The sequence below is a fragment of the Schistocerca americana genome, chromosome 2 (assembly GCF_021461395.2).
Source record: "Schistocerca americana isolate TAMUIC-IGC-003095 chromosome 2, iqSchAmer2.1, whole genome shotgun sequence".
In the NCBI taxonomy this organism is placed as follows: domain Eukaryota; kingdom Metazoa; phylum Arthropoda; class Insecta; order Orthoptera; family Acrididae; genus Schistocerca; species Schistocerca americana.
The window spans coordinates 1102899073-1102918869 of NC_060120.1; the positions used below are offsets into that span (position 1 = coordinate 1102899073).

Consider the following 19797-nt stretch of genomic DNA (forward strand, 5'->3'; position numbering starts at 1 on the left):
TTCTACCTGTTTACCGATGAAGTGGGTTTCACAAACCACGGGGCAGTGAATCTACGGAACATGCATTACTGGTCCGTGGACAATCCTCGCTGGCTCAGACAGGTAGAGCGACAGCGACCGTGGACTGTAAATGTATGGTGCGGAATCATTGGTGACCTCCTCATTGGTCCTCAATTCATTGCAGGGGCCCAGACAGGTGCAACATACATCGTGTTTCTACAGAATGATCTGCCAACGTTGCTCGAAAATGTCCCACTGGAAACGCGTCGACGTATGTGGTATCAGCATGATGGTGCACCTGCACATTCCGCAATTAACACTAGGCTGACCCTTGACAGGATGTTCGACGGGCGTTTCATAGGACGTGGAGGACGCATAAATTGGCCAGCCCGTTCTCCTGGTCTTACACCTCTGGACTTCTTTCTGTGGGGTACGTTAAAGGAGAATGTGTACCGTGATGTGCCTACAGTCCCAGAAGATATGAAACAACGTATTGTTGCAGCCTGTGGCGACATTACACCAGATGTACTGCGGCGTGTACGACATTCATTACGCCAGAGATTGCAATTGCGTGCAGCAAATGATGGCCACCACATTGAACATCTATTGGCCTGAAATGTCGGGACACACTCTATTCCACTCTGTAATTGAAAACGGAAACCACGTGTGTACGTGTACCTCACCCCTCATGGTAATATACATGTGCGTCAGTGAAAAAGACCAATAAAAAGGTGTTAGCATGTGGACGTAATGTGCTGTTCCAGTCTCTTCTGTACCTAAGGTCCATCACCGTTCCCTTTGGATCCCTACGTAATTCGGTGCTCTCCGATACACACGATCGAATAGCGGAGGAGTGGTACTCAAGAGTCAACTTTAGGTTACAATATCTCCGGATGTAATTAACATTTTACAATGCAACAAACCGCACTGATTATGTATTTGTTTATATGTTCAGATGTGCTAACAAAACTAACGGGGTTCCATTTAAAAAAAACGTAGGTTTGTGTTAAAAACATACTTCCGTGCATTTTTTATGGTTTGTATTAACCAATTACACTAGCCCCTCTCCTCACGTTCGGTCTGTGGAATCGATTCGTCAGTACTTGATGTGGTTTACGAAATATATCCAGCGGTAATGTTAGGTGACTCACCCTGTATTTATGTCCATGAAGCTATTTTCAAGTGCAAATTTTGTCTTCCAAACTTTTAAATGGAACTGTCATCAGTATCTAGATTTCTGTAATTGCTATTTCACAGTTTGGCAATCTTTCTACAGTGCATCCATCCTGTAGATGGTGGAGGGTACATGATACCACAAAACTCCATACTGCAGTTCGGTAGCAATGATATCGAAATGAATACATCACTAAACAAACTTAAATATTTGTGGGGGACAATCTATAAGGTGGATCGAAATGGAAAGCTAGAACTTTCTTTAATGCCAAGAATGTAGGGAAAGACACTATCACACAGCAATGGTCAAACTGAATTTGCTTAGCAGATGAGTAGATGCACTATTCATGGCTTGGATGGCATCTGTATTACACACCTGTTCTCATTCGGCACTCAGCTGGTATCGATAGGTTATATCTGTGCTGCGCTTTGCTTTGCTGGAGTACTGGCTATTCTTCATGTTTTAATGGCGCCGTTAATACATTGCGATTAAACGAATATTGAACCATGCTAATTGGGATTACTCTATCCAATGAGAAATATTGTATCTTTGATCGCTACAATAGTAAATGAAGGGAAAGCAAAGCAATGTACAGTATTATGTATTAGCATATAATATTATAGTTGGAATGTGCTTTTATCTGTATGCAGTCTCACGTGTGTCGGCTTGGAATCCTCTGTTATAGTGCGACGTCTGCCGTAATTGGAAATAAAAATTATTCAATATTTTATTACGCGATTCCCTGCTAAAATTTTCCTACTCGCGGTGGTCTACATTTGTCTTTTGGATAGCGATGTTGCATAAGAATAGAAGGTGGGTAGCTGGTACGTCAGTTTCTAGAGTCAAGTGCAGGTGAGTTGGATATTCAAGTTAGCCTCTGCAAAACAAATATCACAGTACAAATATCATTTCTCTTACATGAGGCAGAGAGAGGAGTACTGGGAAAAACTGGAAAGCGTTTTAAGAAGTTATAAAAATCGTATTATAGTTAAAAATATCTCTATGCGTCTGTGTATTAAAACAAGAAAGGTGGGAGAGATAGCTGTAGACCCTAACATCTAAGCTTGTGGGTCAAGAGCTATAGAAACTACTGTGCATAAACAACGTGTACTGTATCACATGTCAATGTATTAGAATATACACGCCCCGAAGAAACTGGTACAGGCATGAGTATTCAAATACGGAGATATGTAAACAGGCAGAACATGGCGGTGCGGTCGGCAACGCCTTTATATGACAACAAATGTCTGGCGCAGTTGTTAGATCGGTTACTGTTGCTACAGTGGCAGGTTATCAAGATTTAAGTGAGTTTTAACGTGACGTTATTGTTGGTGCACGAACGATGGGACACAGCATCTCCGAAATAGCGATGATGTGGGGATGTTTTACGAGCGTGCCGTGAATATCAGGAATCCGGTAAAACATCAAATCTCCGACAACGTAGCGGTCAGAAAAAGATCCTGAAAGGACGGGACTAACGACGACTGAAGATTATCGTTCAACGTGACAGTAGTGTAACCCTTCCACAAACTGCTGCAGATTTCAGTGCTGGGCTATCAACAAGTGTCAGCGTGCGAACCATTCAACGAAACATTATAGATATGGGCATTTGGAGCCGAAGGCCGATTCGTGTACTCTTGATGACTGCATGATACAAAGCTTTACGCCTCGCCTCGACCCGTCAACAGCGACACAGGACTGTTGATGACTGGAAACATGTTACTTGATCATACGAGTCTCGTTTCAAATTGCATCAAATTGTATTGAGGTGAACTACTATAGGCACAACTTTATGAAGCGATGGACCCTCATGTCAGCTGGTGGAGGCTCTGTAATGGTGTGGGAAGTGTGCAGTTTGAGTGATATGGGACCCCTGATACCTTAGATACGACTCTGACAGGTGACACGTACCTAAGCATCCTGTATGATCACTTGCCTCCATTCATGTCTATTGTGCATTCCGACGGACTTGGCCAATTCCAGCAGTGACAGCCCACACGTCCAGAATTGCTACAGAGTGTCTCCAGGAACACTCTTCTAAGTTGAAATACTTGCGCGCGTCACCAAACTCCGCAGACATGAACATTATTGATCATATCTGGGATGCCTAGCGACTGGCTGTTCAGAAGAAATCTCCACCCCCTCGTACTCTTAAGGATTTAGGGACAGCCCTACAGGATTCATCATGTCAGTTCCCTGGAGCACTACTCCAGACATTATTTGAGTCCACGCCACGTCGTGTTGCGGCACTTCTGCGTTCTCGCGGGGGCACTGCACGGTATTAGGCAGGTGTATATGTTTCTTAGGCTCTTCAGCGTACATTTTAGCCAACCGCTATTTAGTGTGCTCTGCTAAGATAAGTGCTTGGATTGCTCTGCAATTCACAACTTGTGAGCGGTAGGTACTCTGTAGTATCGGATTACTTGATCCTTTAAATTACACATACTACTGATCGCCAGAGCATTACTGACTACATGCAGTGCTCTACAATAGAAGACATTGGCATAATCATCATTTCTCGTTTAAATATTGTAAAACCGATGTAAAAAGGATTGCTGTGCACATCTTGCCACAGAGGGGTGATAGAATGTTAATAATGTCCCACTTCTAAAAAATGGTTCAAATGGCCCTGAGCACTATGGGACTTAACATCTGAGCTCATAAGCCCCCTGTAACTTAGAACTACTTAAACCTAACCAACCTAAGGACATCACACACACCCACGCCCGAGGAAGGATTCGAACCTGCGACCGTAGCTGTCTCGCGGTTCCAGACTGCAGCGCCTAGAACCGCTCGGCCACCGCGGCTGGCTGTCCCACTTCTAGAAAAACCTCAAATGGCAAATAAGCAACTTACATAAAATCCTTAGATTGAAGGCTTGATGTCTCCTTGGTGCAACCAGTTGCCTGTGTACTGACTGGAATATGGTGGCCACATCGTTCCTGGCATACAAAGCGAGGGTCAATGACTTACGTAGACACCCATCCTAGTGTGTTCATACTGGCGCTAATATACCAATGGGCCAGTGGCTGCTTCGTGGCCAACATAGATGCAGTAAAGGCAATAATAAGCCCGTTGTGATGGAGGCAAAGGCAGTGCTGGCATGTGGGACGAGGCAATACTCTCCGGTGAGGCAATCTTTGATATGTGATGGAGCTCTCCAAGGCGTGGTACTTGTTTAAATCAGGGGTGTCCAACTTACGGCCCATTTTTGTAAAGAATGAATCCATTCTCTGTTATACACGAGGGTCATTCAATAAGTAGTGCCCCACATTTTTTTCTCAGAACATATTTATTGTTAAGAGTCAGAATTTGGTGACGTCAACATGTCTTGTCCATGTCCTACTTTTCTACATAGTCTCCATCATATTCTATGACAGTACACCGACGTTGTGGAAGAGTATGTATGCCCTGCTGGCGAAAGCTCTCGTCCTGTAGGCGTAGCCGTTTTTTCACTGCATGACCGACACTCTCGGCATCTTGAAAGTGTGTTCCCCGTAGAGAATCTTTAAGCGGCCCAAAGAGATGGAAGTCCGAGGGCGCCAGGTCTGCACAGTAGGTGAGGCAGTGATGTCCAACCCAATTTGGCGATGTATTCCCAGGCTCTCAGCCGCGCGGGGTAGCCGCCGAGCGGCTCCCCACGTCAGAGGCTCGAGTCCTCCCTCGGGCATGAGTGTGTGTGTCGTACTTAGCGTAAGTTAGTATAAGTTACGGTAAACTGATAATTTTTACTTATGGACCGTCTGACAGCAACTGAATAAAACACAATTTTAGTGACATACGCGTTTCGCCCTCATTTTCTGCAAGGCATTATCAGTGGCGGGTTGCGTGGACAATTTCTTACATATTACGCTCATGTTGCATTTTTGGTGTTGTTCTTCTTCTTATGAATGACAATTTGTGGTTTTTTCCCCACATTCCACAGCGCTATGAACTGAACGCTTGTTTCAATGCAATGTTTTGGTTTCTAACGCGTATGGACTTAAATTGTGTTTTATTCAGTTGCTGTCAGACGGTCCATAAGTAAAAATTATCAGTATACCGTAACATTACACGCAACTGAGGAAGACAGGACCACAAAAGTTGACGATGTTAGTATAAGTTAGATTAAATAGTGTGTAAGCTTAGGGACCGACGACCTCAGCAGTTTGGTCCCATAAGACCTTACCACAAATTTTCAATTTCCCAGACTCTCAGACTTGTGTGTGGGCATGCATTATCGTCTTAGAGCAAGATTTCTGCTAGATTCTTGTCCGATATAACACTCCGGGAACGGTTCTTGAGTTTATTCACAATCAAAAAAAAAAAAAAAAAAATGGTTCAAATGGCTCTGAGCACTATGGGACTCAACTGCTGAGGTCATTAGTCCCCTAGAACTTAGAACTAGTTAAACCTAACTAACCTAAGGACATCACAAACATCCATGCCCGAGGCAGGATTCGAACCTGCGACCGTAGCGGTCTTGCGGTTCCAGACTGCAGCGCCTTTAACCGCACGGCCACTTCGGCCGGCTATTGAGAATCTTCAGTATCTCTCTGTATTGATGGTTGACCCTCTTGGCATCACATCTACGAGAATAACTCCATCCCAATCCCAGAAGAATGTCATCATGACTTTCCTGGCAGAGGAGGTTGTCTTGAATTTGTGGTAAATGAGGATGATGCCACTCCACGGACTGCCTGTTTGTTTCTAGCGCAGAGTGGTGCAGCCAGATTTCGTCCCCCGCAACGATCCGTGACAGAAAGTCCTCTCCGTCGGTCTCAAACGCTACAACAATTCAGATGACATAGCCTTTCTTTGAATCTTGTGGTCCGTTGTGAGCATTCATGGGACCGATTGTGAGCACCCCTTTAATATTCGAGAGTCTCGATCATTGCAGGCTCACTTGCAATGCTGACCGACAACTGTAGAGCCAATTGTCGAGTTGCGATGCGACGGTCGTCACGAATAACGTCATCCGCTCGATTCAGCATGTCTGGAGCAGTGGCTGTGACAGGACGCCCCGAGCGTGGCTGGTCATGGAGCTCTGTTTCTGCATTTCCTGAGGCTGTAACTTTCTTTACCCATCGTCCAACTGTACTCCTATCAACTGCAGCATCGCCATACACTGCAGACAAACATTTATGGATGTTCACCACGGTTTCTATCCCTGCACACAAGAATTCAATAACAACACGCTGCTTGTAACGTGAGTCGTATGTAGACACCGTTTTAATGCTGTACTACGGCCCTGCATCTGCCACAATGTTTGGAAACTTCACCGGCGCACAGACGAAACACCAAATGTGAGGTACCAACAAGGACGTTTGTCTATGTATATTAATGGTTTTTTTTTTTAAATGTGGGGCATTACTTACTGAACGACCCTCGTACATTACTGTCCTGTTGTGAAGAAAGTTCATAGGCATTACGCCTTATTATATATCGATGGGCCTAGCATCCCAGTAAGCATCAAAGCTGGGAGCGGAATTGCAGGTTTCTGTCAGACGCCGATAGGGGCCACGCGGGATCCTGCAGACTCGATGGAGCGCGCCGCTAAGCCCCGCCTGCAGTGGCCCTGGACTACGAGCGCCCTCTCCCGCACAATGCAGGATGTCTGGCAGCAGCCACAGAGCCCACTCGCCCTCGGAGCCTCTTTGCTACGTGGCGCTATGCAGACACTGCCTAGTTGTGACTCTGAGACATCACTCGTGCTTTAGATCTGAGAGTCTCTTCCTTGTTAACACTCAGAGCCTGGTTCTATTTCTCGCTGCATTATTTGTAATAAGTCTTTGTACACCTGGAGAAAGACAAGTTACGTAAACCTTCTGTTTACTGCTTTAAATTGTTTGCTAATCATTTCTGCTCCTGTAGAGCTTTACTACAACAGTTGCCACACCGCTTTGTAGCCCACCTACCCTTACCATCGTGTGTAAGTCATACACAACACATTATATAGTGAATAATTACGTTTGTTGACATTATAAGCATTGCTACAAAAGTTCCTTTGCCCCTATAGAATGAAGTTATTACATAATGAATAAATAACGTAGCGGATGTTATAAACTTTGCTATGGGAGACCCTTTGTGCAGCATTATATCTCGTGTATGTATTTATGTAGGTGGATCAGACTTACGATGCTGTGTCTGCAGTGTCATGTGGTCGACACACAGGAGTACTATTTTAAGATGAGAAGAGCCTTCATTTTGAAGTAGAACAGCGTTCATTGGTAGTTGCCACCTGTCTGCGTCACCACATTTAAAATGCAGTGATTTTGTTTGGAGATTCTATACTATGCGGACTCTGAATGTGTTGATAAAAGAGAGAGTGAGTAGTCCGCAGGAGCTGATATCATAGCACACACAGTGAAGCTGTGTGACATGCGGTGCCTCCTAAGTGTCGAGGAAGCTCTGTGACAGAGGTGACACCATATCCACAGTATGTTTTCTGCACTACAGTACTACACACACACACACACACACACACACACACACACACACACACACACACATCAGTAAGTACAACATAATGTATTGATATTGTGATGACCAGTTTCTTATGTTTCTTAAAACAAACTTACAATTGTACATTACTGCTGTGCTTATGATTTCTGCTCTTCCCCATTTGAAGCCTGGTTTCTTGGTATGAAGTTATACTATCAGATTATTTGTAAAAGTTATGATCGTGCGTTAGCTCCGTGCTGGTGTTCCCTGGAGAAATTAAGATAAAGCAACCATGCATTAGCCAATAGAAAAACGCACATTTTAATTTTGCATCATTTTTTCCAGCCAATACGAAAACGAGGAGTCGGGGAAGAAGGGAGCGAGTGTGGGTGTGGTGGAGGCTAGCCATTTTGTTTACATACGGGCCACAGCCAAGTGAGCAGTTAGTTTACACAAAGATCGAAGGGTCTTGCAATGTTGTACAGAGATGGTGTTGAGTGGAAGGATATTGAGCAACAAATTTATTAACATTTTTATTAAAAACACAAACCAGTTCCTTAAAACATAGAAAATAATGCAAGACAATGTGAGCAGCTACCCCTGGAATTAATTAATTTATTTCCAACAACACAACTCTTGTAGATATTACATAACTTTCAGAACTGACTGAATGCAATTTAAAAAATTATTTTCTTGGGAACAACATTAAGCTAAAAACATTGATAGACGCTTAGCCCAGAGGTCTCAGCAGTTAACAAGCCTATAAAATTAACCTGCATATTCAACATTACAAGTTTCAAAAACGTATTGAAAATAGCTAACAGGTCATTAACATCAGTCAACCACTATCACGTGACAGTTGGCAGGTAATTAGATGGAAGACCACTGGGTCCAAGCAGGCAGAATAACCTGACAACACTAAATTCAAACTATGATACAAGTGGGAGTTGCAGAGCCAAGCAATTTCTCTTTCGTCATTCAAGCATTTATAGCGATCGCAACTAACCAGATACACGCTGTCAGTAAAGGTATTTATCATACCCACGCCTCTTTAGCTGGATCCACAATATAAACAACAGATACATCTAGCTATCCTATAATATACAAATAACTAATTAACCCTTTGCATTTGTAACGCAAATAGACACTGTAAATACACTTGAAAAAGTCGAAAGTTGTGCATGAGGCACCTGATTCGTAAATAAACAACAAATTTTGTTATAGATGCGAACTAACTTAGTCAAATAGCTGAAGCATCGGTACTTTAGTCACATGCACTCACAGACACGTAACTTGAGTGAGACCATTTAAAGCATTTGTGAATGAAGATGTTTACATGTCATGACGGATAGCCAGCATGGCAAAATAGAATACCCTCTATGCGCCACAACACCATCATGCACATGTTAATCGTCGGCTCACCATAATTTCTTACAGACCGAAGTGTAATTTGAGAACTGCTCAACCAAAGCTGGCATCAAGCTGCTGCTATGACCAGTTTGCTAAGACTCAGAAACCAACCACGTGCCTCTGCTCCCAGTTCTTGAAATTGACAGACAGGAACCCAAATCGGCGGCACAGTGGGCACAGGATTCTTGCAAATTCAAATCCCGAGAACCATCATGTAGAGGTAGCTTTTTTAAAGAGCGATTTTCATGGACCAGACTACATTAAATCCAGCCGGACCCATAGTGACCAAAATTGAAATTTATAGCACTGCAACAAAGATACTGTCGCGCACAATATCTCGGCATTTACTTCAGCTGCTATCAAACACGCCGTTCAACCGGCCATCACTTCAAGAGCGCCCCCAGAGCAGCGACAGCGCTTAAGTGCTAGCCGACAGACAAACCCTCTAGGCGACAAACCACTCGAGAAGCTATTCCGTGCACAGAGGCTAGTAATGAGTGGGAACTATCGATATCAAAACGTGTCCACACAGCACATATCTAAAGACTATTTTGTTTTCATGACGGCACCAGCCGTGTAATTGGTTTGTCTGTGGCAGTGATGTAATTGTTTACGTAACTATGATAGACTAAGTAAGTGATTTGGAGATATGGCAACCATGCAGTCTGAGTCAATTCTCCTGACCAACAGAATAATGCCCATTTTAATTTCTCCTCAATTTGAGTCACCCAACTGGACTTGAATGGTGAGGAGAAGGGGAGGGGGACTGACCTTGAATCTTGTTGTGCTGGGCAGGAGAGCCAACGCCGTGTTACTAGAGGAGGCCGAAATGTACGCGTTTTAGCTCACGCAGGCTGGAGTGAGGTCTGAAACAGGACGAGGAAATTATAATTTAGTAAAACGGACGTAGCTGGTGGAATACTTAACTTTAATCCATTAATGATGAACGTCGGTCTTGACGGTACATGATTCACAATATCAATACTAACTGATAATGGCGCCTTGCTAGGTCATAGCAAAATGACGTAGCTGAAGGCTATGCTAAACTATCGTCTCGGCAAATGAGAACGTAAGTAGACAGTGAACGATCGCTAGCAAAGTAGGCTGTACAACTGGGGCGAGTGCTAGGAACTCTCTCTAGACCTGCCGTGTGGCGGCGCTCGGTCTGCAATCACTGATAGTGGCGACACGCGGGTCCGACGTATATTACCGGACCGCGGCCGATTTAAAGGCTACCACCTAGCAAGTGTGGTGTCTGGCGGTGACACCACAGATCTCACATGGATGTTTGTTTACGTAAGAATATTTGGCAACAATGCAGGCTGAGACAGAAAGTACCCTACCCCCTGCTAACAATTTAGGGTTGAATTTTCTGTTATGAGTAGTCTCAGGTAGCACCTTACGAAGACAACAAATCCTGTTGTCCAAATATTTTTGTGACACTGATATCTGGCGGACATATGAGGGTGTCAACAGATGGCTGTGAAAGCCTGAAAAATTACAAGGAACTCTATGGGGAGGAGATGTACTAAAATATCAAGAATTTGGACAAGCTTTGACAAAGGGAAGCGAGGATGCTGAGATGTCAAGATGGAGAATTAGTACAAGTTTTCGCTAGGATGAAGCACCTCATCAACTCCAGAGCGGCGAACAGGATAAAACGTCAGGTGAGCATAGTAGTTGTGAAGGAAAGGTTTCGAAATAGAAGCCACAGACTGGATGTGATTACTGGGGAGCTTTTACACTTTTACCTGTATACGGCGGCCTCTCTAGTAGATAATGGTTGGGACTGGATATACAGTGCCTCTTGGTCCCTATCAGAGTGCACCAGTGTGCTAGTCTTTGAAGTTTCACGTTATGTGTAAGGGGGCTCATGAGATGGAAGATATCCTCACTGTGATGAGATGAACTTAAGTGGCAAGCAGTTTGATGCCACCACCTTGAAGGTACTCAGCAGAGCCCTCAACTTCGCAAATACTGCTAGGAATGCGCGTATTTCAAGTGTCATTAGTGCCATGGAGCAAGTAACGAGTGAACTACCACCAAATGTGGCAGAAGAAATCGGCCGGGAGACCCGCAGAGTGATCAGTAAGACAAAAATCTTCAAAATCAAACATTTCCAGTGATGAGAACCAGCGCTCAGGAAGCTCCAGGCAGGCAGCAGCATCATGGATTTGGCAGCAGACAAAGGGAACTCCACTGTCATTATGCAGCAGACTGATTATGATGAGACAGTTCGTCATCTTCTATAGGACCCAACATACAGACGTTTGCAATGTGACTAGGTGGTCAGAGTGGACAAGAAGACCAGGGCTCTCTTGATTGCAACAGGTATGCCTTACAAAGTTATCAAACAAGTACGATCTAGAGCGCTTAGAGCGCTATTTCCACCTAAACTGTATGGACTATGGAAAGAACACAAGAAGGGTGTGCCACTAAGCCCAACTGGAAGCAACACCAGCGCATCAATGTACACAAATGCTTAGAATTTGAAGGAAATGCTATGCACATATGGCGGGAAACGTATTCATCTTCGAGGACTTTTTGCCATGTCTCAGAAAACTACATACCATGGAATCTGATATAACAGTCAGTTTCGATGGTGTCTCCCTGTTTACTAAGGTACCACTGAAAGACTCAATGGATCTAATTGCAGAGAAATTTGTTGCTGCTCTAATGGACCCATTCAAGCATATACTAACATTTTTTGCTATATTTGGGCCGGAATAACGCAGAGACAGAAGGAGTGGTCATGGTCTCCAGTCTCTACCAACCTGTTCATGGGAAAATTTGAGGAGGAAGCATTAGAGACGGCTAGATACTAACCCATATGCGTCATCAGGTACATGGGTGTTACTTTTGTGATCTGGCTCAGTGAGTTTTCGGAGCATTTTAACTGACAACACTCAAATACAAAGTTCACCATGGAACTGGAAAGGATGGTCAGCTGCTGTTTCTGGATGTAGTGGTCAAAAGAACAGCAGATGAGTCGTTTGGGCACAGCGAGCATTGAAAACCAACAATCTGTTTTATACATGCAAGCTAGCAGCTGTCATCACCCAGTGCAGAAGAACGGAGTTCTAAGGCATTGTTCCACACACCTTGTCAGACCAAGATAGTTCGACATCGTAACTAGAGCATCGCCGTTCAGTTTTCTGCAAGAATAGATATGCAGTCGAACAGATTCAGAGGGCGTTTCAATCAGCCACTTTGCCACACATAAAGTTGAACAAGAAGATGAACCAAAGAGTATGGATTTCTTAATATGGAATCTATTTGCGCCGGGATTCTCCGGAAGCATAAAACCAAATATGTGTTCTGTCCAGCGACCAAAACAACAGGACTATTGGGAAATGTGAACTCGGTCCTCGGTTTACGAAAATGAATAATTCATGGTACACCTTGCCCATGTGGCATGTCAGGTATTGAGCAAACAACTAGAACAGTGGACATGAGAAGCCAAGAACATCAGAGACAGATATGACTGTGATAGGCAACTAAATTATCCATTGTTGAGCACTTCCTGGAACTCAATCATACCATGATATATGAAGAAACAAGGGTTCTGACACAGACTACTAAATACTGGGGCAGTGTTACAAGAGAGTCAACTGAGGTAAAGAAGGTAGAAAACCCCATGAATCGCGACACAACCTCAGCAAAGCCTGGGATCCTGCACTGGAGGTGTTAGGAATACATCGGTTCCAGCAGCAGAACTCAACAAAAAGAAGATTTGAGAATGTGCATATGGAGAATGAACTGCAGACAGAGCAATATGTGCAAAATTCTGATAACAGAACGCCAGATCGCTGTCAGTCGCACTGGACCGAAAACGGAACGTCAGCTCGCCGCCACGCACATTGAACCGAAGACGGAACATCTCAGGACATTTCTAGAGGGAACTGACTGCAAAAGGACCGCTAGAACCGACAATGGAGGGGGAAGGCCATAAAATACTGGACCCGTTCCAGAAGACGAAAGTCTCGCATAGCACCTGAAGAAGGCAACGAGCCACGTTGTAGAACTATTGTGCATAGAGAACACTGGTATCCCATAGAACACTTAGCAGCTCAAGATGGATTAGTGGTGTTCGTGTTTAGCGTTGCTACAAGATCTGGTAGTACATATAATAAGCGAGAAGAGCATCAGATGTTGGGTAATGCGGTGAAGAACATGTAGATGCAGCGTAATCATCTGGGACTGCGTTATCAGCGACTGACAGAGTTTGAAAGGGGCCTCATTGTGGGTCTCCACTTTCCCAGTTGATCAAATTGTGCGGTACCCAGATTTGATGGGCCTTCAGATGTGACAGTGGTCTAAAACTGGACTGCATGGGAACGCGAGAGTAGGCATGCTCGTCTTCAAGGTTCAAGTCACCAACTCAGAGATGCATCGCCATATTATGCACCAAACACATCGTAGCCCTCCATATCTGCATCTGCCACCCGAGAACAAGTAATGACCTTCCTGCAACATTCTGCCTTGTCTCACTACCAGCCCAAGCACGGGCTGCTGTTAACATCACAGCACACACGGCTGTGTGTGGAGCAGTGCTATGATTGGGAAGTTGAACTGCTGACGAATGGCATCGCACTGTGTTCAGTGACGAGCTGTGGTCTTGCACCATCTTGGATGACCAACGTCCGTGAGTGTGGCAGTGACCTGGGGAGAGATTCCGTTCTTCCAATGTTTCAGAGAGGCACAGTGGTGTTACTCGTGGCGCCATGGTGTGGGAATCCATCGGGTATGGCTTCATGTCACACCTGGTACTGACTGAGGAAACTCTGACGGCACAAAATTACATAACGGATGTCCTGCATCCTTATGTACCAACTCTATTGCTGCAGTATCATGGTGCAGTTTTTCAACAGGATAATGCTTATTCTTCAGTGAAATATGTCTCTATAAACTGTCTGAATGATGATCAGGCACTCCCGTTGCCAACAAGAGCATGTGGGGAACCAGCTCCGAAGACAGCTTCCTCCCAGTGGCATTATGCTGGGAAGTTAAGTTTTAAGGATCAGTTACAACAATGGTGGGCCAGCTTGCTTCAGGAGAGGATACTCCCATGATGCGAGTTCGGTCTGAGCAGCCAAATGTTACGTCCTCGCTGCTAGTGATAAATGGGTGGATGGTGGACAAAGGGACCTAGACAGGTAAGCACACGAGGGCACTTTAAATAAATATATTGTACTCAACTTGTGGGTGAAGAAATGCTACTCTGTTGACGTGGCAGACGCGCCTAACCAGAAGCAGAGGCCGATAACAGGCGTGCATCCAAGTACACTGAGCTTGCCAGTAGAGCTAACTGTCAACAACTCGGTGTAACGTTGTGTGCCAGCCAGGAACTCGAAGTAATCTTGAACTAGAAGAGCGGTGTCCAGGTGCCCGCCGGTCTTGGCGTTCTTCATTGGTCTGCGAATTGGAGGTTCTTCATTGGTGGCGATGTTTCATGCGCTGCTCCCGGCGCTTGCAGGAATCTTCAAGACACTGGCTCTGGCAGTATGTATAAGGTATGATACTATAGATATAAGGTTGTATGCAACCATTCGCCCAAGAATCAGTGCTTGCATTCAGGCAGATGGTGAGACGTCATGTTGATATGTGAATTAATACTGACAAGTACATTGTAAAGTCGGCTCCATTTTGTAACCACTGAAATCTACGTCTACATCTACATACATGCTACGCAAGCTGCCATATGGTGCATAAGAAAGGGTATCTTGTACCACTACTAGTCATTTCCTTTCCTGTTCCACTCGAAAAGAGCCCAAGGTAAAAAGCGACTGTCTATATACCTTTGTATCAGCCCTAATTTCTCTAATCTTTGCCGTCGATACGTTGGTGGTAGCTGAATCCTTCTGCAATGAGTTTCAAATGCCATTTCTCTAAATTTTCTCAGTATGTTCCTGGAGAAAAACGTCGCCTTTCCACCAGGGATTCCCTTTTGAGTTTCCGAAGCGTCTTCGTAGTACTTGCGTGTGGTTCGAACCTACCTGTAACAAATCTAGCAGCCTGCCTCGTAATTGCTTCGATGTCTCGCTTTAATGCGACATGGTGCGGAATCCACGCACTGCAACAGTACTTAACAATGGGTCTCACTATTGTCCTCCATGCGGTCTTCTTCACATATGCTCCATTCTTTCCTAAAATTCTCCCAGTATACGGAAGCCGACCATTCGCCTTCCCTACTACAATCCGTATAAGCTCCTTCCATTTCAAAGCTCCTTCCATTTCATGCGGCTTTGGAACACTATTAGTGATCACAGCACGGATGCTGTATTCGACCATTATGGTTTGGTTTTCCTACTCATCTGCAATAACATACATTTTTCTAAATTTAGAGCTAGCTGTCATTCATCACAACAACTAGAAATTACGTCCAAGTGATCTCGTATCCTCCTACTCTTCTACAGTCACTCAACGACGACACTCTCCCGCGCATCAGACCGTCATCAGCAAACAGTTGCAGATTGCTGCTCACCCTTTCCGTCAGATGGTTTACATATATAGAGAGTAATAGCTTTCCTGTCACACTTCAGTGGGGCACTCCTGACGATACCCTTGTCTCCGATGAACACTCGCCGTCGGGAACAACGTACTTGGTTCCGTTACTTAACAAGTCTTGGAGCCACTCAAATTTCTGGAAACCCGTTTCCCATGGTCGTACCTTCGTTAACTGTCTGCAGTGGGGCACCGTGTCAGACGGTTTTCGAAAACTTAGGAATATGGGATCTTCCCGTCGCGCTTCATCCATGGGATTCCATCCGGGCCTGGTGACTTAAATGTTTACAACTTTTTCTGCTGATTCTTTGCGCCAGACACGGCTACTACTATGTCGTCTATACGGGAGTCTCTGCGATTGTCAAAGGACGGTGCGTTTGTTCGACCCTCGTACGTGAACGATTTCTTAAACGCGAAATTTAAGACTTTTCTATTGCCACAGCTGACTGCTGTACGAGTGACTGGATAGAAACTTTCGGCCCGCCTAGTGATTTTGCGTGGGACTAGAATTTTCTCGGCCGACCAGCAAGATGTTTTGCTAAGGTGTGACGGTGATAGTATCTGTACGCTTCACGCATCGATCATTCTAGAAACGCACTAATCTTTACCATGGTTTGCGTGTTCTGGAGGAGACTAGTGTGCAACGTCCCGTCAAGAACGAGGTCGTTAGAGACGGAGCGCAAGTTCGGATTAGGGAAGGATGGGGAAGGAAACCGGCCGTACCCTTTGAAAGGAACAGTCTTTCCGTTTGCCTCATGCGGTTTAGGGAACTCATGTAGGACCTGCATCTGGATGACCGGACGCGGGGTCGAACAGTCATCCTGCTGTCCTCCTGCATGCGATCCCATTGTGCTAATCACTGAGCCACCTCGCTCTGTTTTTTGTGCGTTCTATTTTGAAACATAGGTGCAGTAGTTTTGTTTCCTTAGCATTTTCTGAGTTTTGTCATTAAACGACGGTGCTCAAATCGTGAAATTTCACTTCGCTTGTTCCTCCTCTGCTGGATGGTTCACTGATTTTGTCAGGCAGTGCAATTAAGTTAAAACTATATGGGAAATGGCTGAAACACAAACTGCGAAATCAGTTAAGCAACGTGAGAACTTTGTTATTGATGAAAACTGCCAAATAAAGAAGGAAGCATTTAGTTAGCTAACGTAATCGGAGTTCAACGGATAAACCAGTAGAATATATTCAAGAAGCAATGCCACATACAAACACGCTTATCGTAGTTACTCCATGTTCTGTCAAGAAATGTAATTAGCTCTCACGAAAGACAACGTTGTTACGGAGCTGATAATGTCTCAAGTTAAGTATTAAATCCTGTTCTTCACGTTCATGCAGTTTGTTCAGTGACATATGCGGTGTATCTCTATTGAATTTGATAATCCCAGACAGATTGAAATGCGCTATAACCATATCTCTTTACAGAAAAGATAGTAATAGATATTAATTCTAAACACTACTTACCTCTTTCTCGAATGTACTGGAAACAGTTATGTAAACAAGGTCCACAATTCATCTCTCTCAAAATAAGGAACTCTTAATTTGTGTTTCGATGTGCCCTCTCTCTACAGAACACGCTATTTTTCAATTAAGGAATTAGATCATACAAAATTTATATAACAAGATATTGTCAACTAGTATTGACTGACTTGTCAAAGGCATCTGACTGTGCAGTTAACAATACTCTCCTAATTACGCACAAAAGTTATTGCGTCATAGACCTTGCTAGTAAGTGCCATTAATTGTCTCTATATAAAAGAATGCAGAGTGTCGCATTAAGAGACGCAAGGAGCTGTACACAGTGAAACAGCATCTCAAGAAACGAGAATAGGCAGTACATGTGTGCCACAAGGATCTATATTTATATTAATAATGTACCATTACATATGAAAGTAGCAGAAATGGTTCTCTCTGAATATATAAATACTCGTATTTTAATCAAGCCTAAAAAAGATAATCAACACTTGAAATGTAAATGAAATTTTCTTTAAAATTCGTAACCGATTTTCGGTAAACAGAATGTGATTGAAGTTAGATAAACACAATGCGTTTACAGATGTAAGAAATCTTAACCGTCCAACCTCTGCAAATTTTGAGTTACAGTTAAAACCAGTTGTTCAGGATGAAATGTCAAAATACTGACTTAATTCAATAATGTTCATTCCCAAATGTCATATGACATCATGTTGTAGGATAGCTGGTCGTTGAGGGAGAAGTTGTTTACCTCCCCGACATCTGCAATATCTACTCTAGAACCACTTGTACACAGGCCTTTCAACACTAATATTGGCATGGCAACAGTAGCCTCACCCTACGCTTCTTAACTTACGAAGTATGTTTACAACAGACAATCACATCTCGGACGTAAGAGTAACATTTACAAATATAATGCATGATACTAGAATCAGAAATTACTCATTCCACCCACCATTCAATCTGATTGCAGTACAAAAAGGGCTGAGGAGTTCGGTCATAAGAGTTTTGACCACCTACCCAATAATAAAAGGAATTTAATATTTGATGGAACTAACTTAATGATAAACAGATACAGACACAAAAAAAAAAGAAAAAGAAAAAGAGAAAAAAACGAAGCACCACGATGGAATTATCCGAATGGTATTATTGGTTCAAATGGCTCTGAGCACTGTGGGACTTAACGTCTGAGGTCATCAGTCCCCTAGAACTTAGAACTACTTAAACCTAACCTAAGGGCATCACACACATCCATGCCCGAGGCAGAATTCGAACCTGCGACCGTAGCGGTCGCGCGGTTCCAGACTGTAGCGCCTAGAACCGCTCGGCCACCCCGGCCGGCAATGGTATTATTAGTAGATCTTATATATTGACAAGCAAGGTATTACAGTTTCAGGAAAATTGAGTCATTTACACTGACGAGCCAAAACACTACGGTCACCTGATTAACACTTTGTTTGTCCGTCTCTGGAACGAAGAACACAACTGATTCTGAGTATCAGGCATCCGACAGTTTTTGGCAGGTTTGTGGATCTATGTGGTGTTAGATGTCTACGCAAATTTCATATAATTCGTGTAAATAACGGGTCGCTGACTTGCGTACGCGGTGATGGCGACCGATAGCGACCCAAATGGATTCCAAAAGATTTACATCAGGCGAATTTGGTCGCTGAGACATCAACGTGAGTTCACTATAACGCTCCTTAAACCACTGTGGCACGTTCTAGCGCCGGAACACAGACAATTATACTGTTGAAAAAAAAAAAAAAAAAAGGTTCAAATGGCTGTTAACACTATGGGACTTAACATCTGAGGTCATCAGTCCCCTAGAGTTAAAACTACTTAAACCTAATTAACCTAAGGACATCACACACATCCATGCCCGAGGCAGGATTCGAACCTGCGACCGTAGCAACAGCGCGGTAATTATACTGTTGAAAGATGACATCTCCGTCGGGGAAGACATCAAGCAAGAAGGGATACAGGTGGTTTGCAATTGTCAGCCTGTCTTCGATTACTACCAAAGGTCTCATGGAAGCGCAGGAGAATGTCCCCCATAGCACAACAATGCTCTGACCAGCCTGCGTTCCTGGCGCGCTGCACGTTTCGAGCCACCGTTCGCCTCAATGACGGCGTTTGTGGAGACGACCGGCTACCTAGTGTAGCAAAAATGTGATTCACCCTAAGACTCGACACGTTCCCATTGATCGACGGTGAAATACTGACTAATCAGTAATAATAATACTTCGTCAAAGTCAATGGATTTCCCTACTTGCATCCCATATCTTCGCTAGAGTGATTGCCCGTCCTCGTCTGCTCCGCTTACATAACTTGGTTGCCGCGTTACGTGCTCGCAACGCCACCAAGGGCATCCATAGTTACGGTAGACAGTGTTCATAATGGTTTGTATTATCAATGTATTCAAGAGAAAGAGCTTCACCAGTTGAGCAAGCCAATAACGATTTGGTTCTTCTCTGGCACTTATGCAAGCAATTTATCGGTTTGACATTGATTGACAGAGTTGTTGGATGTCCTCCTGAAGGATATCGTGCCAAACTCTGGCCAATTGATGTGGCATATCGTCAAAATCCCGAGACGATAGGAGGCCCTGGAAATAATGCTCCACACGTTCTCAGTTGGGGGAAGATCCGGCCGCCTTGCTGACAAAGATAGTGTTTGGCATGCATGATACAAGCAGTAGAAACTCTCGCCGTGAACTGGCGGTAGCTGCGTCTCTGCTCCAGACAAGTCTTCTGCTTGGACTCTCATTGACTGCAGTAGAACTGTCTTCATTGGTGACTCTTGCTTCG

The 19797-nt window shown here is 44.2% G+C and overlaps 1 protein-coding gene across 1 annotated transcript in view; it reads right to left on the reverse strand.

Moving 5' to 3' along the window:
* LOC124596163 overlaps positions 1-19797 on the reverse strand; it is a 136794-nt gene that overhangs the window by 51662 nt on the left and 65335 nt on the right. The gene's annotated exons all lie outside the window — the stretch shown is intronic.